Consider the following 27,431-nt stretch of genomic DNA (forward strand, 5'->3'; position numbering starts at 1 on the left):
TTAATGATTGCATCATGGACTTTTAAAAGGAATGAGGATTTTGTCAGCTCTTCTTAATATCAAATAAAAAATATATCTCCTGGATTCAGAGTCTTAGACTGATTACTGGATTTCCTCCTCACTTTTCCATTCTTCTAAGGCAAAGGTTGTTAATCTTTTTTCTATATCATAGGCATATTTGGCAATCTGGTGACAGCTATGGACCACTTCTCAGAATAATGTTTGCTCCCAACATTCATAGTTGAAGGAAATGCCAAAAAACAAGTTTATGAACCTCCTGAAATCTATCCATGGATAATGGACTCCAGGTTAAGAACCTTTGTTGTAGGATAACACTTATTCTATCACATTCAAAGATTTAACTACAAAATAGTTTACTGAGCCTTATATGTTCAAAGGGGTGGTGCCAAAAGCTACTAAACAATAATAAATCCATTTATTCATTCCTTAGTAAACTAGTTTCTTCTCATTGCCTGGAGTCAAGAAGTGACCTTGGAATTCCCCTTGCTCAGAAATGTCTATCTAACAACTGGAGATTTCATTGAATCAAGTATGCTCAGCCATTTTTTTTTAACTTTTTAATTTTTTTTCAATTGACAAGCATTTATTTTCCCCTCTCACACTGTCACCACTGCGGGGGGGGGGGGCAGGAAGGGATGGTAGGGGTGTGAGAGAAGTGTTGTAACAAATAGACAGCTGCTCCATTCCAAAACTAAATCTATTCACACTTCAGCGTGAGTGATTTTGGCCAAATCGCTGCCTATTGTGGTCTTAGTGGAAACAAGCTTTGGTTGAAGAAAGAAATTATTGGGGCCTGGAGAATTCAAGAAATGACCATGGGAGCAAACAAATCTAAACTGTAGAGTCTGGGCTCAATGGCATTAGGCATTGTTGTTCTTTTGGAGTTCTTATGGATGACCTGGAAGTAATGGATATAAAGAAGGGAAGAAGAAAGAAGGAGAAAAAAGAAATCTACCTACAGCTATACCAATTTTGGGGTGATAATAGGTTACTCAAGGTCTTAGCTCTACCATCGATTAGCAGCTCTATGACTCTTAGCAATCACTTCATCTTCAGTTTTCTCACTTGTAAAGGAAGGGTATTGGATTGGATAAACCTCTATGGTCTCTTTCAGGTTTAAAATCTATGATTCTAGGTAAGACTGTATTCTTATAAGACTCTCATTCACTCCCCATTTCTGTTTCACTTAGGTATGTATTAAGCATACAATGAAGTCAAGTCAACAAGTATTTATTAAAAGCCCACCATTTGCCAGCCACTGTGATCAGCTCCTAACTTTGTAGGGAAGGGGGTAGAAGCATTTATACAGTGCCTGCTATGTACTAGACACAGTACTAAGTGTTTTCTTAAAAAAATAAATATTCTACCATTTGATTCTCATAACAACCCGGCAAGGTAGGTGCTTTTATAATTCCCATTTTATAGGTAAAGACACTGAGTCAAATAGAGGTTGAATGACTTACCCAAGGTCACACAGCTAATAAGAGTCTGGGGTTGGATCTGAACCCAGGTCTTCATGACTACAGGCCCATTGTACTATCTACTGTTCCACGAGCTATGTAGAAAATTTGAGAGGTGGTATACTAGAGAGAGTTAGCTTTGGAAATAGAAGACCTGATATTCCAGAAATATGGCCTTGGACAAAGCCTTTAATCCTTTAAAACCCATAGGCAAGTCTAAGAGTTTAAATTGCAGAGCAGGTGCTGGCCTGAATTTTACTGGGAGCTTCCTCACTGGGAAGTCTCTAAATCAGTGAAACCGCAAATCAGCAGACTGCCCATCCTTCTCCTTCCTATTCTAAATAAAAGAAAGTTATGTAAAAAATGCTACTTTTTGGAGATTAAAAAAAGAGTCCCTGAATTCCAGGATCTTATATCTATCATCAAGCTGGGTTCTTTCAGCAACTCTAATTGAGAAGACATTTAAAACTCGTGTTCCTCAAACCCCAACATTCTCTACACGGGTAAACAAATTTGAGGTATATGAATACATTAGAAGTATATCTAGATATGTGTAATTACTAGATACAACTAGTACAAATGTTATTGTCCCCATCTTTCAGATGAGGAAACTGAGGCTCAGAACTGAAATGACTTGCTCAATGTTAGCCAGCCCTTTCTTTCCTTTTGTAAAATCCATCATTTTTTTTTTCTCCATAACTGTGGAAACTACTTCTAATGGGTTTTCTGTCCTTAATGCATGCATATGAAAATTTTGAAATCCATGGATATTAACAATTTTTAAAATGTTTATTAAGTACCTGCTATGTGCCATACACCATGTATGTCAGAGATTTTATCTCATTTAATTCTCACAACAACCTTGCAAGGTAGGAATTATTATTATCCCCTTTTAATAGATGAAGAAACTGAGACTGATATTAGGTGACTTGGCGAGTGTCACAGAACTGATAAATGTCTTAGGTTGAATTTGAACATTGACCTTCTTGAGTCCAAGCCCAGCATTCTATCCACTGTATAACTAGCCACCTGTACTTTATTATAAATATACAATTTCCTAATTCCATAGTTTATCTGTTTACAGTAAGCACCTAAATACCTTAAAGATAAGGTTCATTCTTTCATTGGCAATTATAATTCAGTGTTTCCTAATTCTTATTAGACTAATACAGTCTTCATTAAGAGCAAGTATTTCACTACAAAATATATGAATAATATAGTGCTTCATTCTATATTCCTAGTTGATATAGTCAGATGACACAGAATCCTGTCATGCCTCAGTCATCATATAGTAATCAGATAGGGTTTTTTTAATCTTTAGTATTAAGTTCTCATTTCTACCATATACCTAAGTCTTCTTCAATGAAGCTCATTTTAAAGGGCAACTGTAAATGATTTTTAGAGTTAAAAAAATTATGTAGTCATGACTTTTAACTCTTGTGAGTTGTCATATGCTTTATTGCAAAATAAAATACAATGATCATTCTGTCCTTTAAAAAAAAGCATAACTGGTGATTTTATGACTGATTACCTCAGAAATGTAGTAAAACCACACATATCAGCCTGATGTTCCATGTACCTTAAAAGAGAAAAGAAATTCTGTATTTCAAAAAATTAACTGACCTATATGGTCATGAAGCCAATATAAATTGGATGCCAAAAGGAATGAAGACCCAGAAATATCCAATCATATGTAAGGCAATGGTTTCTAGCTTCAAAGAGATGGTACGACTTAACCTCTAAAATGAGTTTTCCCAGACATACAGATGTTCATTCATATTTGCTTTGCCCCAAAACCCAATTTCAATTCCCTGTTTCATTAAGTTCTTCAAAACTATTTAGGGGAGTTCACTCAACATTTCATGTCAATTCTCAATCATCTGTCTAATGGTGAAAAGAAAATATGCTGTTAATGAAATATACACACGTCATCCTCCAATGCTATTTTCATCATTAATTCAGAACTTTTCCTTTAGTCAGCTTTTTATAAAGCCTGCCATTGAGAAGAAAATTGATTTTAATATTGCCTACTATTCCTAGAGCATACTAACGCAGAGTATAGAAGTGCTATAAGGGAGCAAAGTTGTCAAATCCCAGTAAGCTGAAGAATAATGATAAAGGACCTAGATGATCCACAGCTGGTTAAGTAAATGGGATAATTCAAAGTTGAGCAAAGGCAGCCCTGCCTAGTGGAAAGATGGCTGAACTTGGAGATTCAAGTCCCGCATCTGAAAACACACTATCATTTGTTGTTGTTTAGTTGTTTCAGACATGTCTGACTCTTCTTGAACCCTTTTGGGGTTTTCTTGGCAAAGATACTGGAGAAGTTTGCCAAATACTTCTCAGCTCATTTTATGGGTAAGGAATTGAAGCAAACAAAGTTAAGTGACTTGCCCAGGATCACAGAGCTAGTAAGTATCTGAGGACAGATTTGAACTGAGATCTTCCTACACACTAAGCCACTTAGCTGTCCATTAATAAGTCTTTGTCTGGATAGCTATCACATCTACCTCAGTACTATTACCAGGGAAATTAATAGACTACCAAAATATGTTGGTTTTAAAACCACAGAATTATAACTGAAGAAATATTTGAGATCTATAGATATGAAACTCTTACTTCTTATATGCTTTGAAGGAAATGTGACATATGATTCAAAGTATATCTTTGAACTTCTAAACGTGTACAAAATAACTCTTCAAAATACATATTAAATTTAGCAGTAATGAAATGGTCAGTAACTGTAACAGAAGTACTTCTTAAAATAATTCCCTCAATAATCAAAGGCAATAGAATTTAAATTTAAACTCCTAAAGGAGAAAGGAAGGAGGTCCCTTGAACAGCTATAACTAGGGAAATAATTTCTAATTAAATAAGAAACAGGGGTGATGATTAAAGACAACAGACAGTTTCTAGTCCATAAATTAAAAAAAATCTTTTATAAGAACAAAATTATTTTAAGAAGTTGATCAGTAAGAGTTGATCAGTAAGATAATGACGGAAGTAGTATGAAGGGAGAAGAGAGGGTCCAGGCCAGAACCCTGAGGGCCTCCTTTGGTTAGAAGGCATGATGTGGATGAAGATTAAGAGTATTTCAACATTCTCACCTTAAGTAGTGAGCCAAGGGGAATGAGGGAACGTGCTGCTAGGACAGGAAAGAGTAGCCAGGGAGGAGGTTGTTTCATAAGGTGGGAATAGGAGGGATATGAAAGTTTCAATAATAGCTACTAGAAGGAAGGAGTGGAAGAGGAATAGATTTAAGATGAAGGGAAGTTTGTTGTCTGTGGAGCAGGCATTCCAGAAGGCACAATGGAAAGGCTGGGTGGAGTTAGGATGAAACTGGGGTAGGAGAGGTTGAGATAAATGGCATTGAGGGGGTAAATAATGGGGTTTGGATGGTGATCTATAAGAGTTCAGAGTCACTATTATGTGAAAGGTATAACCAGGTGTAAGACGGTTTTCATTGAATAGGGGTGCCATTTGGCTTCATAAAATAAGGTGGGTGATTGGGCTGGAGATGGGAGGCATATGATCAGATGGGAGGTCCCATTCCCTCTAAGGGCCAGAAATTGAGTAGAAAAGGGTGCAGCAGGAGATAGAAATTGAATATGAAAATATGAAAGAAAGAAATTTCTTTGCCCATCAACTTTCCCCTTCATATTTTCTCTCAAGGAACAGCAACAGCTGGAGATGGAAGGCCTGAGGTCAAAGGGAAAATTGTTTCTCTTTGCACCAGAAGTTTTCTATGTCCTGGTTGAGAGACTGGGCAGGCGATGGGAGGTGGAAGTTGCCTTGTGCTAGTACAAATGAAAGTCATTGCTTTAGGGCAGAGAGAAGAGATACAGTCTCCTCCCTTGCTGCTTTCACTCAGGGGATATGCTTAGCCCAGCAGGAAATGGAAGGCTCCAGGAATGTGGTCAGAGGCTGAAGATCATATGGCAGCCCAGGGGGAAGTCTCTTTGGGGCAGATGGAAGACACCAGGCCTGACCCCTTTCTACTGTTCCCTTAGGGGACAACTCCCCCCCAGCAGTAGATAGAAAGCACAAAGTATGAGGCCAGAGGAACATTTTGCTAATTTATTGGATATGATGTGAACCTCAGTTATTATAATTTAACTTATTGTATTATTAGAGATTTGGAAAATTCTTTCGTACAATTGTTAATAGTTTGTATTTTTTCCTTTGAAAATTGGTGAGAACTGTGTATTTTTATCCTTTGAGCAGTTATCTATTGGGGCAGGGTTCTTATTCTTCTAAATTGTATCTATTCCCTATATTCTATTCATTAGATCTTTATCTGATATATTTGATGTTAAGATTTTTCCCTACCTTCCCTACCAGAGCCCTCAGGGTTCTGGCCTGGACCCTCTCTTCTCCCTTCATACTACTTCCGTCATTATCTTACTGATCAACTCCCCTGGAGTTAATCACCTTTTTGATTCTAAATATTCACAGATCTGTCTTGATGTAACCTCTCTACTGACTTCCACTCTCACATCTTCAAACTGGATATCCAGTAGAAAATTTAAACTGAACGTATCTAAAACCAAACAGCATCTTTTCTCCTAAACCACTCCACTTCTATTACTGAAAGGGCAACACCATCCCTTAATTACCTCAAGCTTACAACCCAAGGGATCTTACCTCCCATATCCAACCTGATGCCAAGGCCTGTTGATTTCACCTTTGCAACCTGTCTCGAATATGCTCCCTTGTCTCCTCTGACACTGCCACCACTCTAGGGCAAGCCTTTATTAACTCACACATTGGTAATTTCACTAGCCTCGTGGTGGTTCTGTCTGCCTCAATTTCATCCCTGCTCTAATCCATCCCCCATTCAGCTACCAAAGTGATGTGCCTAAGAGCAGTTGTGACCATGTCATCTGTCTACTCAATAAACTCTAGGCTCTTCAATCCAGTGACATTGGCCTCTTTGGTGCTCTGCAAACAAGACACCCCATCTCTTGGCTTCAGGAGTTTTCTCTGGCTCATCCCCTGCCTGGAATATTCTCACTCCTTATCTCCTGCAAGTCCCAACTAAAATCCCATCTCTTTAGGGAGCCTTTTCTAATCCTTCTTAATTCCAATTATTTCTCTTTGTTAATGATTTCCTGTTTATCTTGTATATAAATTGCTCTGTAGACATTGGTTTGCATTTTTTCTCCCATTGTAAGGTTCTTGAGTGCAGGGGCTATATTTTCACTCTTTTCATATCCTCAGCACTTAGCATAGTGCCTGGCCTAGATAAGTGATTAATAAATATTTAGTGATTGATTGAAATAAAAAAAACAATAATGGTAAATGTTGGAAAGGCTGTAGGAATACAAGCACTATTAATGCACTATTGTAGAGTTCTGAATTGGTTAAATTAGAAAATAATTTGTAACTATACTGGAAAAGATATTAAATTGTACCTAACCCTTGACAGCAATACTGTAACCAGGCTCATATGCAAGGAGATCAAAGATCTTTTGAAAGGGAAATGGACCACATATGCGGATATTTATAGAAACATTTTTGGTAGTAACAGAGAATTAGAAGGAAAGTAAATGCTCACAGATTCAGGCACTATGGACAAATTATGTTGTTTGAATGTAACAGAAAATTGTTGCACTGTAAGAAATGATTAATGTGAAAAATTCAGAAAAACATCTTGGGAAGACATATTAATTGATGCAGAACACTATAAGTAGAACCAGGAGAAGAATGTAAGAATGCAATAGCATAACAATAACATACATATATATGTATACGTATATATGTATATATTAGTTATATATATGTATAAACATACACACATATATTTAAAACACTGAGTCTCAAGCACACACAATAAAGCAAAGTAAAACAACAGTGAAAAACTTCAGAACTGATCAGTTCAGCAATTCTGACTTTGAAAGACTAATGATGAAATATGCTTCTTGCCTCTTCGGCTGAAAGTGTAGAATGAAGCACACATTTGCAGATATAGTCAATAATTTTCTTAATTTTACTTTGTTAGAAGAGACAATGAGGGGTCCTTGTGAAGTTATAGCAATGTATATAAAATTAATAAGTCAGTGCATTTATCAAGTGCCTAATACGTGCCAAACACTATGCTAAGCATAAGCATATTCTTTACAATCTAATGTACTACATAAAGAAAGAAAACTTAGTATTTGGAGGAAATCACATCATGAAAAATTAAAATAAGCTTCAGATTTGATTTTGAATTTAATTGAATGTGAAATTAGATGAATGTTTATGAAATAATATAGTCATTATTTCAAAGTATAAAGAGAAATGAAATCACATAGTCAACCTATGTCAATTATTTTCTTAAATAACAAACAAAAACCCCCTGTTTTAGAAGCAAGAGATAAAGAAGTAATAAAGCATTCTTTATGCCAGAGGTTTTTTACTTTTTTGTGTATCATGGACCCCTTTGGTAGCCTGGAAAAGTCCATGAAGTTCTCAAGAATATTGTTTTTAAATATATTAAATGAAATATACAGGATTACAAAGGAAATAAAAGGTATTGAAATACCTGAAAGACAAGATCACAGACATCAGTTAAGAATTTCTGCTTTATGAAAACACTTTCTGCAGAGGAAGGTCAAGGTAGCCAAGTAACTAAGAAATGACACATAGCACTGTATTCACACTTTTTCCATGCATCATTTCAACCACTCTAATTTGCTTCTACATTCCAAATATTAAGTCTCCAGAGCTCCTGGGATCAGCTTAAGGATTTAAAATAAGACCGAGGAAGTTGAAAGAAGACCATGGCAGTAGGCAGTAACTGTCTGAAAATGAGCACTGTGCCCAAATCTGTCTGTAGGCAGCTGACTTGCGATTCACCGTGAGAGGGAAGCAGGGATCTGTGGAGCAGATGCTGTCTGATGAGGCAATATGGATCCCTTTAAATGGAATATACAACCCAGCCAGAACAGTGAACTTTAAATGGTTACCTGTTGTGCTTCGCCTTATGTTTTTTCAACCTTGTTTTGTTCTGGTAGAATGCAAAGTGAAAAAAAAATTAAGTACAATGCTATTGTTGCAATTTTTAAGTGAACTGGAGAGAATTTGAAAATGAATGAGTAACTATTTGGTCTTAAGTCCTATTCATAAAAGTAATGCATCCTGGATTTTGAGATGCTTTTCTTGGGTAATTTACATCTTTCATTTTTTTTTTTTGTTTTAGCTGGTGCTGATATGGGCAGATGATTGGTTTTCTAAGAAATACTTAAGAATATGGGAAAGTACAAAAGACTGTTATTGACCAGGAGACAACCTAAATGAATATAGGTTATCCTGGAATTGTAAAACGATAGGTGGGCTTAGGCCCCAAAAGCTGGCCATAGGGGTTGGGGCTCAATTCTAAATTGAGGAAGGGTTTTTGGAGACAAAAACTTTTTTTTCATTCTGGGTAGGTGTATGTGAGATATTTGGGCTTAGCTCCAGGGACAAGCTGAAGCTAGATCTTTGATCCACAGAAACCTAGAAGATTGGAGGCCAGTAAGGTAAGTATTTAGTATGTTCATTTAGGGTTTAAAGAAAAGCAAGGTATAGATTACACCTAGACAAAACCCTAGACCACTGAATGAAGTTTGGAGATCAATCTGTATAAGAATTGACCACTCAGAATTGATATATTCAATAGAAACCCCAAAATCAGGTCAATTGTTCACAGGTATGAGCCTCTGTAACAGGTTACTTTTCTGAATTAATTGCCTATTTCAATGACTTGTTCATAGCAGGCACTCATATATTTGCTAGTTGAATGCAATGCTGGTTGCTAAATATATATTTCGTCAAATTAATGTAGGCATTAATGGGTAGGTTGTGTAGTGGATAGAATGAAGAGCCTGGAATCAGGGAGACTTGTCTTCCTGAGGTCAAATCTGGGCTTAGAAACCTAATAGCTGTGTGACCCTGAGCAAATCACAACACCCTATTTGCCTCAATGTCCTCATCTGTAAAATGAACTGGAAGAGGAAATGCCAGACCACTCCAGTATCTTTATCAAGAAAACCCCAAATGGGATCATGAAGAGTCAGACACAACTGAAAAGACTGAACAAGGCATTGAATCATGTTTGCCACACATGAATCTACACCAAGTAAGAAAATCATCAAAGGCTATGTAAACTAGGGTTGTATTGCTTCTTCCAAACAGCTAAGAGATGGCCAAACATGCTCCAAAATAGCAATCACTGGTAACACTGACTGTATTTTGACACTCCACGAATTCCCAGGTTAATAAACAATCAAAACAATGAAATAAAAATCCTATGATATCTGGGTAAAATATTATCAGTGATGAAAACTATGTATGGCATCATTATAAAGATTGTCAATATCATGCAGGAATGCATATTTACCTAGAACCCATGGGAAGGGGAACTTAAAAAAAAAACTTTACACGTTCCTTTCATTGATCTGTAAAAATGGAATGGCCCGATATTAGCTATAGTATTAAACATACAGTATTAAGTACAGAATAGACTACTACGTGGCTTCTGATATCTTTGACAATTCTAAGATTTACCAGTAGAAAGAACAAATTAAAAGTGAGCAGAACAATATCATACTTAATTGTTTCTAGGAACAATACGATTCATGTATCCATGTTACAAACTTCTTGTAGGATGGTTTTCCTTTAGGAGGCAGTATCCTACTGTTACCACTTAAATGCACAGTTTCAGTCAAGTTTAAGTCAGTAAGCATTTATTAAGCACCTATCATTTAACAGGCAATACTAATGTAAATTATCCATCCAGAAACCATCAGAGAAAAGTCCTACCCATATTTTAAAATCTAGCTAAAACGTGATTTCTTCCATGTAGTCTTCTCAGATCCTTCTAGTTAGCAGTAGTCTCTCCCTTCTTCCCAAGCACTTTATGCTTCTGTAATGATAATTATCTGATATTGCACAGCATGATCTTTACCTTTATATATGTCGCCTGCTAGCCAGTAAGGTCCTCATATTATCATGCATTTTTACATCTCCCTAGAGCATGTGGCATGGTACCAGACACTCAAAAGCTGGGTTGTGGATATGAATACATCAATGGATCATTTTGCTCAGCATCATTAGTACTGCTTATGCTATAAACAGGGAGGCAATAATATCTTTCTGAAAGGAGGTAAATTTCTTGGTTCCTTTTTTAGAAACAAGATGCCTTTCTTCAACAACCCAATCAAATAAGTTTTCGTTAAAGCCTTACAATATTCAGGTCACCATGATGGGAAAAGTTGAAAGATTAATTAAAACATAGTCTCTGTCTTCTTGAAATTTAAAGTGTAATGGGCTGGAGGGGGCACTGGGGTAGGAAACATTACACATGACTAACTCAAAATAAAATATAAGTGCATTAGAGGTATGTAAAATTGCTGAAGGAGGAAAGGAAGCATCAGGGTCCATTTTATTCAGGATGTGACATTTGAACTGAATGTTGGAAAACAGGTAGACAGGATTTTAAGAGGCAATGACAGAGGAGACCTACATTCACGGGATGGAGAAGTCTGTGCCTGAAGACAAAGAGGTAGAAAGGTATGCGATTTTGTTATGGGGCAAGTACAACAGTCCAGTTTGACTGGACCATAGAACGTAGTGAGGAATAACATGAGATAAAATTGGGAAGATAAAGTGACAAAGATTCAAATGAGAGACTAGGAAGAATGGAATTTATTTGTTAGTAGGGATGGAGTCATCCAATGGATATGATCAAAATAGGGACTAAAACGCATTTTATCAGGAAGATTATGGATGGGAAATGGGTTGGGAGATGAGAAGAGCTAGGGGGCTGCTGTAATTGTCCAGGATAACAATTGTACAACTTTGATTTCAAGATTCCTTTAAACTCTTGAATATTATTGAGAAGCTCAAAGACCTTTTGTTTATGTAAGTCATATCAGTAGATACTGTGTTAGAAATGAAAACCAATACACTTTTAAAAATATTGTCATTTAAAAATAACAATAATAAACAGATTGCATATTAACATAAATATTTTATGAAAAATAACTAGATCTTCCAAAACAACAACATTTAGTGAGAAGAGTGGCATAATTTTACATATTTTTTTCAAATTTTTTTCAAAAAATTTTTTCTCTGTAATTTCTGGCTTAATAAAAGACAGAGGATTCTCATATCAGCTTCTCCATGCAATTTGTTGTGATATGGTATTTTGGTTGAAATATATGAAGAAAATCTGTCATCAAACAGATATAAACTTGGAAAAGGAAGGAGTATTTTGACAGGCAAAAAACTTCTTAGTATTATTATGAATTTAGTTTTGACCTTTTGATCCTGGACCCCTTGAAAGCTTATCAGGGTGCCCTAGAATTCTGAGGACTACACTTTGAGAACTACATGTACTATTCATTATAAGGACATGTAATAGGTAGTGGAAGTAGATGGAGGAAATGGATAAAAGAATCACGAACTCATCAAGTTGGAAGGGACTTTGATGACATCTAGTTCAACTTTAACCTAAGCAAAAATCATTTCAAAGACTGATCCCCCAAAAGTGATTATTCAACTTTTGTTTGAAGATTTCCAGTGAATCCCTCCCTTCTGAGGCAGCCTGTTCCAATGTGGGATATCTAGAAATGATAGTATCTTTTTTAATGTCTCCCCCTTATATCAGAAAGAGGTATTCTGAAGGTAGAATTGACAGGAATTGATAACTGGATTAAGAAGTGAGGGAAGAAGCAAAAATGACAACAATTTTTAAATTTGGGTGACTCGGTCAATGACATACTTTTTTTCCATTAGAGTTAGATGAAGTCCTACCCTCAGTGGAAGAATCACTCAATACAGTTACTTACACAACTAGAAGGAACATTCTACTACTTATTGCTTTTGAGTTTCTTGAGATATCTATAAATTTAAAAATTTTGTATGTTGTGGGAGACTGTCTTTTGCATAGTCTGTATATTCAGGAGATATTATATAAAATAGTGGACACTTGATCAGCAATACCACGAGAGATTTAGGTAGGGAGACAACTAAACAATGTGCTATTTTTAACAGAATAGAAAGGTACTGACTCTTTTATAGGAAACTATATCCTTCTGGGAAGAATAATTGTGTATACATGCATACATATATATATTCATATATTTATATATACCTAGTCACAAATGTATAGCTATTTCATAGAATATTTGAAATACTTCTAACAACACCATTTTTTCAATGATGTGTTCATACAATCAAAAGTCTATGCTACTCATGTTTTTTTAAGTTCATGATTTCCTGAAGTCAACCACAGAGCATGGGTCCAATATTTACAATCTATGTTGTTCTTTTTATTGATCTCAAACTGTGGTCAAGCTACTCATTTTTCCCCACTCGAAATTGAAGAAAAACAACTCAAACTTGCAAGCAATCTTTCACCTATGTCTGAAGCCCTAAAGAAATAAACATTTGTGTTTTGGAAAGTTTGTCTCTGTGGTTCAGAGATTCAATTTAAACTTAGGAACCTTAGGAAAATATGAGATTTCTTATATGCTGTATTGTAGTTTGTCTATAAAGATGGAACATTAAAGAGACCATCAGTGCTTTTCTCAGAAGCAAATTCCAAAAAGTAAAGAGAATCAAGTAATACCCTTAGCCAAGTCTTACTAAAGAACCAGAAATGGCTACTTACTGCTTTGCTTCAGTGGGGAATATGAAAATCTTAGTTTTCTTGCTTGATGAGCTGCTAGCATTTCAATAGGAATACAAATCACAAGCAGTAAGGGAAAATATTTCAAATCTCTACAGGAAATATAGTAAGGCATGGTAAATAAGGCTTCAGTAGTGAAAAATGTACACGTATATTTTATTTATAATTCTCTTCTTGTTTTTATAACTTTAACTGAAAGTTATAGCAAACAAGGCTAATGAATAATTTTACTAAGTAATGTTCCATAGATTATCCAAAGGATTATCAAGGAGGTTTGCTTATTATCTACATTAAAATTAATGTATTTTTATAAACAAAATGAAAACAACAGTAAACATCAGTAGATGTTTTCATTTGGCGCATAGAGTACCACATGGATTTAAACATTATACATTAAAGGTTTTTAGAAATTATATTATAAAATGAGCACCCTCCTCTGTAGTCACTCCCAAACAACATTGTGAGGACTGGCCTACTACCTAGGTCCTTGTTGATAGAAGTGATGCTATGTTTTACCAATAAGTGACTTGCCCATACACTGGGAAGTCCCTATGTACCCAACAATTGCCTTGGTCAGCTACACATAGGGTTAGAGATAAGAGTTGAGCAGATGTGCAAGTTTAGCAAACTTTGCTAATCACAGTGTCTTTGTGTTTGATAAGGGGAGTGACTAACTATCTGCTGACTAACTATCCCCAAGGTTCTCCTCTCATTCAGTCTCTGTGATTCTGCCCAGTACCAACAATCACACAGAAGACTCAGGCTCTTGATTGGGGTACACATCCCACTGTACTCCAGAGCTTCACTGTGTGCCTGCAGGACTGTGAGGCAGACAAGCCAGTGAGAAAAAAAAATGCCTGATGTGTCTTTTTAGTGCTAAGGTTCCTTCTCAGTACCTTTTCATCCATGACACACCCTTACAAACACTACTCTATTTGAAGATATATGGACATTTTAAAATATGGTCATCAATATGATGATAATATTTTAGTCAGTATTTTATATCAACTCTAATAAATGCCAAAACCAAAGAGCACTTCATTCTCATGTACTCATAACATTCAGGAATCAGCAAGTTCACATGCTTCTTCAAAGGTTAGAATTGTTGATATTGAATCATTTTTCAATTATGTCCAACTCTCCATGACCCCATTGAGATTTTCTTGGCAAAGATACTGGAGTGGTTTCCCATTTCCTTCTCCAGCTCATTTTACAGATGAGCAACTCAGGCAAACAGGGTTAAATGACTAGTTAGTTAAAAGACACAGCTAGTAAGTATCTAAGGCTGAATTTGAACTCAGGTTCTCCTGAATCCAGGGCCAGCATTCTACCTTCTCCATCTACCTGACAAATGACTACATGACAGTAGGAAAAAAAAAACTATATTTCTAGCTCTATGTCTGACCTGCTATTTAATATCCGTGTGACTATAAATAATTTGCTTTCCTTATCTACTAAGGAGCAAGGAGGGATTATACTAAATAATCTCTAAAGTTCCTTCCAACTCTAGAATTTTGTGTAAATGATTGGTAATATAAGCTAAAAAACCCATCAAAACTGGATAAAGTATTAGAAAGTCCATAAGGCAAAATCTCCACAAATTTATGGTATTAGTTTCTTGCTTTCCAAAAACATACATGTATTGTAGAACTACCACTGTGACACTTAATTTCTTTGATCAAGAAATCAGTTCATCAAGAATTTATTAGGTGCTTACCATATGCCAGACACTGTGCTAAGTTTTGGAGATACAAAGAAAATTTAAAACAACAGGAAAACATGGTCACCTACCACCAAGGAGCTCTCATTCTGATGATGTAGACAACATGGAAAAATTATGTATTCAAAGATATATTCAGTGAAATGGGAGGCCCTGAAGGGAGAACAATAGAAGTTGAAGGTGTGGAGGAGAAGGGCCTCTTATAGAAATTATGATTACAGCTGAATCTTGAAGGAAGTCATGAAGCTAGGAAGTGAAGGTAAGGAGGGAGAGCATTCTAGGCATGAAGGACAGCCAGTGCAAAGGCATGGAGTTAATAGATGGAGTGTTGAGTGTGAAGAAAAGCAAGAAGGCCAGTGTCTGTTGCTGGATGACAAGAGATTGAATAGGGGAGTAAAGTGTAGGAAGACTTTAAAGATAGGAAACAAAAAGGTTGGGAAACAATTTAAAAAGCGGTCAGAAGATTTTATGTCTTGCCCTGGAGAGAATAAGGAGCCAATGGAATTTTCTTAATTGGTGAGTTGTCAAGGTCGATGATAAGACCTGTACTTTAGGAAGATCACTTCAGCAGCTGAGTGGAGGATGGACTAGGATAAGGAGAGACTTGAAACAGGAAGAGTAACAAGCAAGCTATTTCTGTAGTCTAGGAATGAGGTAATAAGATCCTGCACCATAGTGGTGACTATATGATTAGAAAGTAGGGGACATATATGAGAGATCTTATAAAAGTAGACATGAAGAAGCTTGGCAAGAGATTGGATACATGGAAAGGGTTTGAGAAAGGAGTCAAGAATGACAGTAAGGTGGTAAGCCTGTGTGACCACAAGGATAGTAGTGTCCTTAACAACAAAAAGAAGATTGGGAAGAGGAAAGGTTTTGGGGGAAGATAATGAAAATGACCATTCCAATAGACATGTGTGCCAGTCCCTGTCCCCCAAATCTGGTTCCCTGTAGTTAGTCATATTTTTCACCAAGTACATATTGTATTGTCTATACATCAACAATTTTCTTCAAGCTGCTCTACCTACCTAAAATTAACTCTCTCCTCCATTTTTAACTTCCAAAGCCTTCACATTCAGTGGTCAAGAGCCAGGATAAGTCCTTCCCTTCTTCAGGGGGTCTTTATGTTCTGCTTCTCTGGTCCACTCCCTCCCTTCTTCCTCATGTCTGAACACAAAAGTTTGTATGACACATCCAAATTTAATTCAGTCATCTACATTCATTCAACATTTAACAAATTTAAAAGAAATCTCAATCACATATTAATATTATTTTCTTTTCTCCCTAACAAGATTATTTTAGAATAACCTTACATATCTTTTTTCATTCTCCACAGATACCAGTTCTAGTTACACATATAAGGGGCGATCAGTTAATTGTGTCGTCTGACTCTTTGTCAGAGGTGTAGGTTTGGTCACTTCATTATTTTGCACTAATATTTTCAGAAGCTGCCTACAGACTATCAAATAAAATTCAATTTCCTTTTCCCAGCACTCAAAGCCCTCTGTAATTTGCCCCCACTATATCTTTTCAGCTCTATTACCCCTAATGAGATGTACTTTATATTCCAGTGAATCTAGTCTAATCTGTACCCCATTAACTGGCTCTGTGCTCTTCCTCCTTTGTTCCTATATCCATACCATCTCCTATATCGAGTATGTTCTCACTTCTTTCTCTTTTTTGCATATTGAATTATCATCCAGCCTTTGAAACTAATTCTAATATGGCTACCTCAAGTAGCCTTTCCTGAATTCTCCTTCCTCTAAAATTAGTACTGACCTCCATTAAGATTTCACTTATCAGTTTGTTTTGCAACTCTTTAACGCACTTACTATTTATTCTGTGTAGTATTATATATTTTAGCTATTTCCATTGCTACCTTATCCTTGTGCTCCATGAAGACAATCACAGTGCCTAGTACACATAGTGAGCACTGAATAAATTCTTGTTGACTGGCTGACTTATTGCAAGGTTTGTGGTCTGTACATTGCACAATATCCTGCATGTACTAGTTGTTTAATACAGTTGTTGAATATTGAATTGAATGACTTGATGGATTTATAGTATGCTAGAGAAGGCCAGGCCAGATCAATTCAGTTCATTGCTCAAAATGATCATAATTACCTGAGAAAGGAAACAACCACTAGGACCTTTGAATCAAAACAATGCTTTGGAGATATTTGATAAGGAAGTAACCAAGGGCAAGAAGATTGGTCTGTGGGGAAGGGAGCTGCACTAGGAGAAAATCAAACACTCTAGGTTATCCTTCAATCTGTATTCATACAGGAGGTAAGTCAAGAACCAAGTCAACCTTAGGATTAAAAGGCAATTAGATTTCTTCTTTTTCAATTATCAAATAATAGTTGTCAACTTACTGCAGGCAGCACTTCAATCACCCACAGGATATTTCAACAGCCAAAGTCATATCCCCGACAGGAGATCAATTGAACAGTTGACTGGCAATTAAACCCTCAGAGAATATCAAAGTTAGATGTTGAAATATTGAAGAGAATGTAGGTTTCTGTGATTTATGGGAGTTTTTAGCATGCTGTGGTAGATTTAACAGCCCTTCCACAAGAGCTTCAAAAAAAGTGAAATTGCAAGATCCCTTGTTTTCTAAGCTGCTCAGAAAAAGAAGTGTCAATCTGAATCACATTTAACTGTTATTTTTCCCTTTTAAAGTTTCAGCTGAACACTTTTTGTAATAGCAAAAAAATAGAAACATATTTTGGAGAATTGCTAAATAAATTTACTGCACTGTAAAAAGCAATAAATATGAAGAATGCAAAGAAGCATGAGAAGACAAATGAACTGATACAAAGTGAAGTGAGCAAAATGAAGAAAAAACATGTGCCAGTGTGTATAGATTACAATATAGATTGAATGAATTTTAAAATAAAAGCTGAGCTCTCTAATTATAATAACCAATCTTATCATCAAAGAGACAGAGTATACCACTTACACTTCCCCCTCCTTTATAGGGATGACTATTTGGAGAGGAGGGATATATTGGGAAATGTCTGTTTGTGCCTGACATAAATAACTATTTCATAATGGGAAAGGTGAGGAAACCTACTTGTTTGTGAAAAGATTTAGAACAGATTCACTAGTCATGGTTGACTTTTTCCAAATGAAAATGATGAGCCTTTTTTTCTACTGCAGTCAAGCTAATAATTTGCTTAATTTCTCATAGAGTAGTCAAATTTACATTTTAAGGAAATAGAAAAAAAATACAAACAACAACAACAACAACAACATGGCACTGACTGGATGTTCAATCATGATTTTCCATGGCAATGGAACCCAGCAGAGATGACATGAAGGATGATCACTTCTGTTTTGAGAAGGATAAATAATATTGATCACACCAGAGAATCATTTAGTCATACTTCTTACTCTGATAATATGATTCAATGAAGTGTTATATAAAAATATTCCCATAAAACAAGATTGAATTTATTTATATCTTAGTTTAGGTCCATGAATACTAAATACATGGGAAAAGAAAAAAAACTCAGCTTGTATAAGCTATTTTCTTAAACTCAAGTTATTGGGAAGAAAATATAATTATCTCAGCATTCAATAATTAATTTTTTTTAATTCTGGGAAGGATGGATTAGTGAGGGGGACACATTAAAAAGCTATTCTAATACTCCAGAATTGATGAAAAGGAGCTTAACTAAGGAAGTAGCTACGTGAGTGAAGTGAAAGGGAGATACTATAGAGTAAGAATTCATACGAAACTGGGTAGGAGGGTAAAGGTGAGGGAAGAGTCTTTAATAACTCAGGGGTTGAAAACTAAGTGATAAGGAGGATATGTTGTTGTTGAGTAGTTTCATCCGTGTCCAACTTTTCATGACCCCATTTGGGGTTTTCTTGGCAGAAATACAAGAGTGATTTGCCATGTCCTTCTCTAGTTTGTTTTACAGATGAGGAAACTGAGGCAAATAGGCTGTAGTGATTTGCTCAGGTCCACACAGCTAGTAAGTATCTGAGGCTGTATTTGAACTCATGAAGATGAGTATTTCTGACTCCAGGACTGGCACTCCATCTGCTGCCAAGGAATAATATGTTACTCACAAAAAAAAAGAGTTTCTGATGAAGTCTAATCTTCTCAGTGTTCCTAAATCTACAAATCCAGCTCTAATATCCTTAACCCTTTTTTTAACTCATTGCCAATTGCCTGATAGAACTGAGTGGCCCACTGTCATTTCAAGCCTAATATGCCAAAACAGGGTACATTATCTTTCCCTCTAAATCTACCACTCTTCCAATTTTTTTTTATATTTTCTTTTGCTGTGGTTAAGATCCCCGTATTCTTCCTATCGTCAAGGTTTGGAACCTCAAAGTCACTTTTGACTCTTCCCTCACTTTCATCTTTCTGTTTGTATAGATTGTGGCTATTTCCTATGTTAATTTAACAAAAGATCTATTTTTTAAGGACCAACATTATGGCTTAGAACCAGGTTCTTTAGTGGATTTTCAAATGATTTCATAACATACGGACAGGAGTCTAGTAGTTTTGACCAAAAATGGAAACAAATACACCACTTTCTGTTTAAAACACAACATGGTTTTAGTATCAAATTCAAAACATATCCTAATTAGTCCATTCTACCTACTTTTTATATTATTTCCCTTTTCTCCATTTATATCACCACTATCTTATGTCAGAATCTCATCAACTTTTATTTGGGCTATAATAATATTCTCCTGATTGGTCTCCATGATTCTAGCTTCTTCCCCCTCCAATCTGTCTTCCATACAGCTATCAAATGATATTCCTAAAATATAAGCTTGACTATGTAACTCACTTGTTAAAGAATTTTCAGTAGTCATCTATTCGCTATCTCAGAAAAAAAATCACAAACTCTGCAATGTGATCTTTAAAGCCCTACACAAACTGATTCCTAACTTACCAGACCTTTCACATTTCTCTCCTCCATGAACTTTATGTTTTATGCAAACTGTCCTCCAAGAACTCAACATTCTCTCTCTCATCTCTTGAACTTTATATAGATTTTCAGGGTTTATCAGAATTTCAAGTATTCTTCAAGTAGCATTTATCACCTCCTAAATTAAACCTTTTCTAACCCCCTCCCCACTTGCAAATGTTTCCTCCCTGTAAAAATTATCTTGCAATTACTGATAGCTATATAGTAGAACATAAGCTCTTTAAGCACATGAGCTGTTTGATTGTTGTATATCTATCCCCAAAGTGCAGCACAGTAATCTAACGCATGCTACCTTGCCACTACTATATAATTGGCCTGTCTATGCATCAACCCAGGGGAAAAGACTCACTTTATTTTCAAATCTTGCCTATAGGTAACCTTAGAATAAGGCAAAGGGTGGTGGTGACCTTATTACGATCACATATGCTGCTTAATTTCTATCACAGACTTCAACCACTTTGCCTTTTTGTGGTACCATAATAGGCATTGTTTTGGCAAAGTAATATAATATTCATATTTATATGATGCCATGCAGGTTACAGAAAGTTTTTTGAGGTTACCTCATTTGCTTTGCAGTAAACACAATTATATATAATTTTCATCAAGTTACAGATGAAGAAACTGAGGCTCTGAGAGGGTAATGTAATTATATAGTCAGTGATGGAGTTAGGACTCAAATTCACATCTTTTGAATAGCCATTCATGATAAATAATGCTGGTTTGTCTTTCTAAAAACATAAGCAATTCTTTAGACCTACAAAGACTGGAGATGAGATAATTCATTTTGGATTTAGCCACTAAAAACTCCATGGACACAATAAGTAAAGTAACAATAAAAACACCTCCCTCTCTTACTCTCTCTCATAAAGCTGCCAAATTAGCAAGACTGCTCATTGTCAGTCAAGCATTTATTAAATGCGTACTATGTACCAGGCACTATACTAGATGCTGGGATGTGAATTAAAAAAATAGTTCCTTTTCTCAAGGAGTTTATACTGAGTTGGAATTGTTGAAAGACACGTGGTTAACTTACCAAACTTCATTGCTACATTTCTACACATGGACAAAATATAAACAGAATAATTTATAAAATAAAAGACATATAATATTCCAGTATTCCAATGGATCTATATTTTCCAAGAAGAGATTTTCTATTTTTTCCAAGAATGCACATTTCAGCCCATTTCTGCCTCCTCATCCAGTGACTCTTTTTCATATTCTGTCATAAAATTTTTATATAGAATCCTAACAAAGTACTGAAGACTCCCCTCACTTGCCTTGACTTCATGAGTATAATCAAGAAGCGGTCCATCATTATCACTCATTGTCTCCATGTGACCAGGCAATCTTCTTTTTTTCATAACATATTTCTTTGATGACATATTTATACCACTTCTCCTTTGTATTACCATATTTATTATGTGCTCTGGCTCACTCACAAACACTACACAGTTCTTTAACTTTGGGTGCTCCTTAGTATACATCCTTTACAGCCCTTAGTCTTTTGTGACTTGCAGTGATTCACCACCTAAAGAATATTTCTTTTAAAAAGGTAGGCCTTTGTTTCAGGGAAAAGCATAAAGGTCATTAAAAAAATGTTGCAATCTCCATAAAGCAATTGAGTCCACCATCTTTGTATATAATTTTTGACAAAACTCATTTATACTTTCTTTGTTTTTTTGAGATTCACCCATATGCCATCTTCTAGACAACAGACATTCTTTGTCTATTCAGTTAGGTACTTTTGAGCAGTTATAAATCTCAACTCTGAAATATTCTGAGGCTCGATGAAATAAGCAAAATGTTGTCTCTAAAGAAGAGTATCTGGATCATCTCACTATCAACAAACAATCTGTATTTGACTGGTACTCTGTGATGAATATATTCCATTAGAGGGCTGAACACTTTTGGTCAATATGTATATTCCTGTTTCATGCTTCACTTTATGTTACAGATGAGAAACTCATCTAAATAAAATAACTTTTGTTAACATTTCAAGCAATCTTATATATGCAATGCAGACACCTTGTTAGAGGAGAGCCTTAGGAAATATTTTACTCTACTAATCAAACATTTGTTTATAGTTAATAAACTATGAACACACAGTAACATCTTATTTTCTTTCAGTAAATCTTGTAATTATAGAGGTTTGGCCTGCTGCAGAATATTATTTATTAAAGCCTGCCTGTTTCCTTCTAACATTCCCATTAAAGTTGTCCTAGATGTATAAATGGATCATTAAAGTTGTCCTAGATGTATAAATGGATCATTATTATAAAGAAGGCAAAAATCAGTAGTTGTTACTATTTTCTTAAACTCTTTTTTGATAATATTAAGGTCTAAGACTCATTTCTATATCTCCTCTATTTATTTCTACCTCTTTTGAGTATTGTGGGAAGCATTCCTTCAAGTCAACTTGCTATACCTCTTCTAGCATGGACTTTTCCTGTGTATTCCTGATCCAGACTAGTTGATATTTACATTTTTGTTTTCTTGAATGTTATTTTCCATGTCACAGAAGTATATCTGGGAATGAGATATATGAGTCTTAATGGGGAGATTCCACTGTTATGGATGATTAAAGTTTATTATATAAAACAACAACAACACTTTGCAAGTTGTTTTCCATGTCTTGTCCTATATCCAGCATCAACTGTAGGTGGCTTTGAAATACTTCCAGATAATTTTGATTAGTTGAGTGTCATAAATTTGATAAAGGGAGAGGATTCTGGGAAGATGGTGGAATAGGTCAGGAAATTCCAAGCACTTAAGATTTTCCTCCACAAAAGATAAAGTAGCACCTCAGGGTGAACACAGAGCAATAAAAATAAATGAGTAGGGGCAGAACAGGGGTCCCCTCCTGGAATAACCAGAGAAGATCTGAAGAAAAATCCCAAAGAGTAATAACAAATGGTCACTTGCCCAAAAAGAATTCATAGAAGAACTTAAAAAAGACTTTAAAAATCAAATGAGAGAGATTGAGGAAAAACTAAAAAGTATAAGAACAATCCAAGAAAAACAAGAAGATTGTGAAAAGAAAGGCAACCAATTAGAAAAGGAGATCCAGATTTTTTTTTGAGACCTAGAATGTTAAGGAAGAAAATGACTCCTTGGGCAAGGGGAAGCCAGCAAAGTTATAGGAGATCAAGAAATAATAAAATAAAATATAAAGAATGAAAAATAGAAGAAAATGTGAAACATCTCATAAGAAAAAACAACTAATCTGGAAAACAGATCAAGAAGATAAAACATAACAATAATTAGACTATCTGAAACCTATGATCAAAAAAAAAGAATCTTGATACAATAATACAAGGAAAAATTAAAGAAAATTGTCCTGAAGCATTAGAACAAGAGGAGAAAGTAGAAATAGGAAAAATCTACCAATCACCACCTGAAAGAGATCCTACAAGGAAAACCCACAGCAATATCATAGTCAAATTCTGAAACCCCCAGCTCAAGGACAAAAATGATGTGCAACAAGAAAAAAATAATTTAAATATGGTGGTGCCACAATTAAAATCACAGAAAACCCAGCAGTGATGACACTAAAAGATCACAGTACTTACAACACTATATATTAAAGAGTAAAAAAAGCTGTGGTTCTGGCCAAAAATATCATACTCAGCAAAGATAAGCACAATCTTGAATGAAAAAAAAAGGACATTCAATAAACTGTCTGACCTTCAGCACTTTGTTTAGAAAACACACACACACACACACACACACACACACACACACACACACACACATCTTAACGGAATAGCAGATTTGGCAAACAAGAGCCAAGAGAAATATAAGGTACATACCAAAGATTATTTTTACAAGGGACTCATTAAGAAGAGACTGTTTACCTTTTATATATATAAAATGTATGTCTAAGATTGTAATTAGTAATTGGGTAGTTTGTAAGAAAGATTGGGGTAGACATGAGTATGATAAGACTTCAAAAAGTGAAATCATTTAGGAATAGCTAAAATGAGTAATTATCTTATATAAATGAGATACCAGAGGAAGAATTTATACAGAGGAATTAGATTGGGGAGGAAGGCAATTAGTTCTGGAAAACTACTTTCATTGGGAATGGGTTCAAGAGGAAACAATACATATATATCCAGAAGAAGGTAAAAGCCTTATAAATTCAGAAAGAAATAAAATGTCAAGGGGATAGGGTTGGGGGAGAGGATTAGGGAGGGATCTTTTGAAGGGAGGGTGATGGAATAGATCAAAGGGGGTATCGAAGGGAGTTTAGATTTATGGAAATGGGAGAATAAGGAAGGGATCCTTGGGAGGATAGTTTAAGTAACAGCAGGGCAAGGTAGTGGATGGAAGTAAAGTAGAGGAGTCAGGAGAGATAAAAAAAGAAGATATCCACAAATAAAAACAAAGATCAGGAGTAGAATTTTTTTAGGGAAAGTATACATGTATGTATGCATGTATATACATATGTGTATGTACATATAAGTGTACGTACATATATATAAATTGTAGCCTTCTTTGGGCAGGGGAGAGAAAGTAGGAAAGGAGAAAAAGAACAAAGTAAAAAGCACAAAACAGAGAACAAAAGAAAACTTACAAGGAAGCAAAGAAAAGATGGACAGTTTTCAACACAATTCATAGTATTTATTATATTGGCTTCCTTGAAATGGAAAATTATTGCTATGTATTTTGAATCCTCTTTTATATTCTTCTGTGCACATGACATGCCTTTTCTATTTTCTTGTTTTGTATCTGTTTCATTATTTAAATTTATAATATGTTTCTTCTTTTCCTTATTATGTATTTAAGTTCAAAATTAAAAAGAAAAAATAAATATGATAATTTGTATTCATGTTATATACTATTATATAATGATACTAAGAAGTTAGCCTACCTTAAAACATATTTTTAATACAAGATCTACTTGTCTGCTTTATTTTAATATTGTGGGGGTTTTATGTATAAATACTTTCAAAGCACAGAAAACTATTACTTAAAAAGATCTCTTATGAAAACTGTATTTTTAGAAAAACATAGTCAGCTTTTTAAAAATGCTTAAAATCTGTAATGCTCATCTTAACATTTCTAATTTAATTTCAAGTCACATGAAAGGAGGCTTTGTGAGGGCAGGTGCTGTTTTTCATTTGCTTATAAAACTTAATACCTAGCATAGTCCTTGTGAATAACAAAATTTAATAGAAGCTTGCTTAATTTAATTGAAATATCAAGTTTAATAGATAGTAGACTTCTGACCCACTACCATAAACCTCTCCCTCAATATAGCATATTTCATTAAAAATTTTAGAATGAAAGTTCAGGCATATTTATTTAGTACATTAGTATTTATATTAATATAGATCATTTCAAAGGCATCAGAAAAGCTATGTAGTAAACATTTAATTTGGTTGGGTCTTTTTTTCTTTTTTTATGGTAACAAGAACAAAAAGGCATACATTGTTGAAAGGAGAAATTAGGTATTTAGCCAGACATATACAGAAATTAAAAGGCGGAAGAGAGATTCCCCATCAAGACTGTGATGTAACTTGTCAAGGTTAGGATTTGCATAATAGCTCATAAGCATTAAATCAGGAAGGCCAACTGGCTAACTACTGAGCACAATTTCACTGCAAATAATTGTCAAGGTAAGTGTGTGCTACTGTAACAGCAATGCCAACAAGGAGCAATTTCCTACTTGGGAACTTAATTTTCTTGATTCAGTTGACCAACTTCACAGAGAGGCATAATAGCCCAACTGGAGTTCAAATATTCCCATTGTAGCAGTGTATAGTAACTAAATTAGAACATCTCCAAAGAATAGTTTAATTTTTTCTTTTCCTATTGACAAGGAAATTGGCTTTGGATATTTTTCATCTGCTAAGAGAATATGATAAGATATATTTTTAATTTGATACTAACACCATTTTACTGTGTTTCCCACAGGAAGGGGTATATTTGTTTTCCTTTTATTTATTGTTAAAACCACTACACTCCTGGCCATATGTTATGAATTATTGGAAAATCCATTAAGAAATTGTTTCTAAGACATCATTTTGATCCTTAAAAAATAGATTTTTTATTAAAAGAGCATAGGAAATAGGCACATTCTATTTCATCATTTAAAATAAACACTAGATTCAAGTTTAGCAGGGGGACAAAAATATAGAATGAATAAATAGGACACCTTTCTTCCCCACTGGGCAATAAGTGAGTAGGACAAGAAAGAGCCTAGAGAAAAATTTTAGAATGAGATCAGTAATCACCTGTGACATTCAGTCACAATGAGTTATTTGTTTTATTTGAAGAAATTCACCACTGGCTTTGTGAAAATGTGATGCTGTTTTACTATTTGGGGAACTTAACTGGCCTTAAGAAGAATCAATTTAAACCTTAGTATTTCAACATAGTTATTTATGGGGCCAAGTGTTTCTTTTCCTATCACTTAAAGTGAGCCTTTCTAGTTCCTATATTTCTAGTCAAGAAGCACAAAACCAGAGACCAGCCACTCTTAACTTTTTTTTAGAATGGAAACTTGGGGCAGTCTGAAATATGTAGACTCCTTCTTAGAATATTGTTGTGAAATAAATAGAATAAAATACAAAGGATTACAAATAAAGCCAATTGTACTCAATTATCAATATATTTTTAAATGGCCTTAAAGACCCCAAAATAAGGATCCTTACAATAAATCAATTTAGAAAGATGTTTTATTGTATCCCTTATTAGAATATGAGCTTCTTAAAGGCAAATTCTGTATTACTCTTCTATTTCTATCTCCAACACTTAGCACAGTTATGTGCACATAATAAGCTCTTGTCAAATGATTTTTGCATTTATTTATGTTTAGAGGTAAATGCAATGTTGCTAGTAAATTCAAATTCTGATCAAATTTACAGAAATAACTTTTGTTAAAGGAAATAGTTATAGAACAAGTACAGTAATAATTTTTCTTGGAAATTTTATAGTGAATTTTTCTGATATGTAGTATTAAAACAGACTATTCAGTAATAAATTTGTATCTATGATACACTATATATTCATTTGTATTATCTGGTGGATAATACATTATATGTTCATTTGTATTGCCTAGTATTATCTAGTAAATTAAGTGTGACCCTGGAAGAGATCACTCATTGTGAAATGGAAATAAAGTTGTTGTTTCTTGTGGCTAAGAATAACGACCCATTGGTTCAGAGACAGCAAATATTATAGCTTTAACTTTTGAATCTAGAGGACAAATCATATCCCAAGAATGAATTAGAAATGTCAAGTAAAAAAGGGAAATTGGGTGTCAGAAAACAAGATATAAAATCAAAACTTTGCTACTTGTTACCTGGATGATCTTGACCAAGTCAGTTCACCTTTGAGGTCTCAGATGCATCATCTATTAAAAGTAGAGCTTAGACTCAATTTCTTTCTTTTAAAATTTTATTTTGTTAATTTATTTTGATTAATCAACAATCACTTCCATATTCTTTTGAGTTTAAAATTTTTCTCTCCTTCCTCCCCACTACCCTCCCCAAGACAGTGCACAATCTGATATATGCTATACATTTACATTCCTATTAAACATATTTTCACATTAGTGAAGTTGTAAATACAAATTCTCACTAGTGTTTTGCTTTTGGCCATCACCTCCCTCA

At 34.8% G+C, this 27,431-nt stretch overlaps 1 protein-coding gene across 1 annotated transcript in view; it reads right to left on the reverse strand.

Annotated features, from left to right (window-relative positions):
* Positions 1-27,177, reverse strand: part of LOC144457453 (protein piccolo-like) — a 152,399-nt gene extending 125,222 nt beyond the window's left edge. Inside the window, exon 1 of the mRNA XM_078154589.1 lies at positions 27,122-27,177. The gene's annotated coding sequence lies outside the window, so the exon portion shown is untranslated. The remainder of the gene's footprint in view (positions 1-27,121) is intronic.
* Between the last annotated feature and the right edge of the window lie 254 nt (positions 27,178-27,431).

Source organism: Phascolarctos cinereus, unplaced genomic scaffold (genome assembly GCF_003287225.1).
Source record: "Phascolarctos cinereus isolate Bilbo 61053 unplaced genomic scaffold, phaCin_HiC Scaffold_1;HRSCAF=81, whole genome shotgun sequence".
NCBI classification, from domain to species: domain Eukaryota; kingdom Metazoa; phylum Chordata; class Mammalia; order Diprotodontia; family Phascolarctidae; genus Phascolarctos; species Phascolarctos cinereus.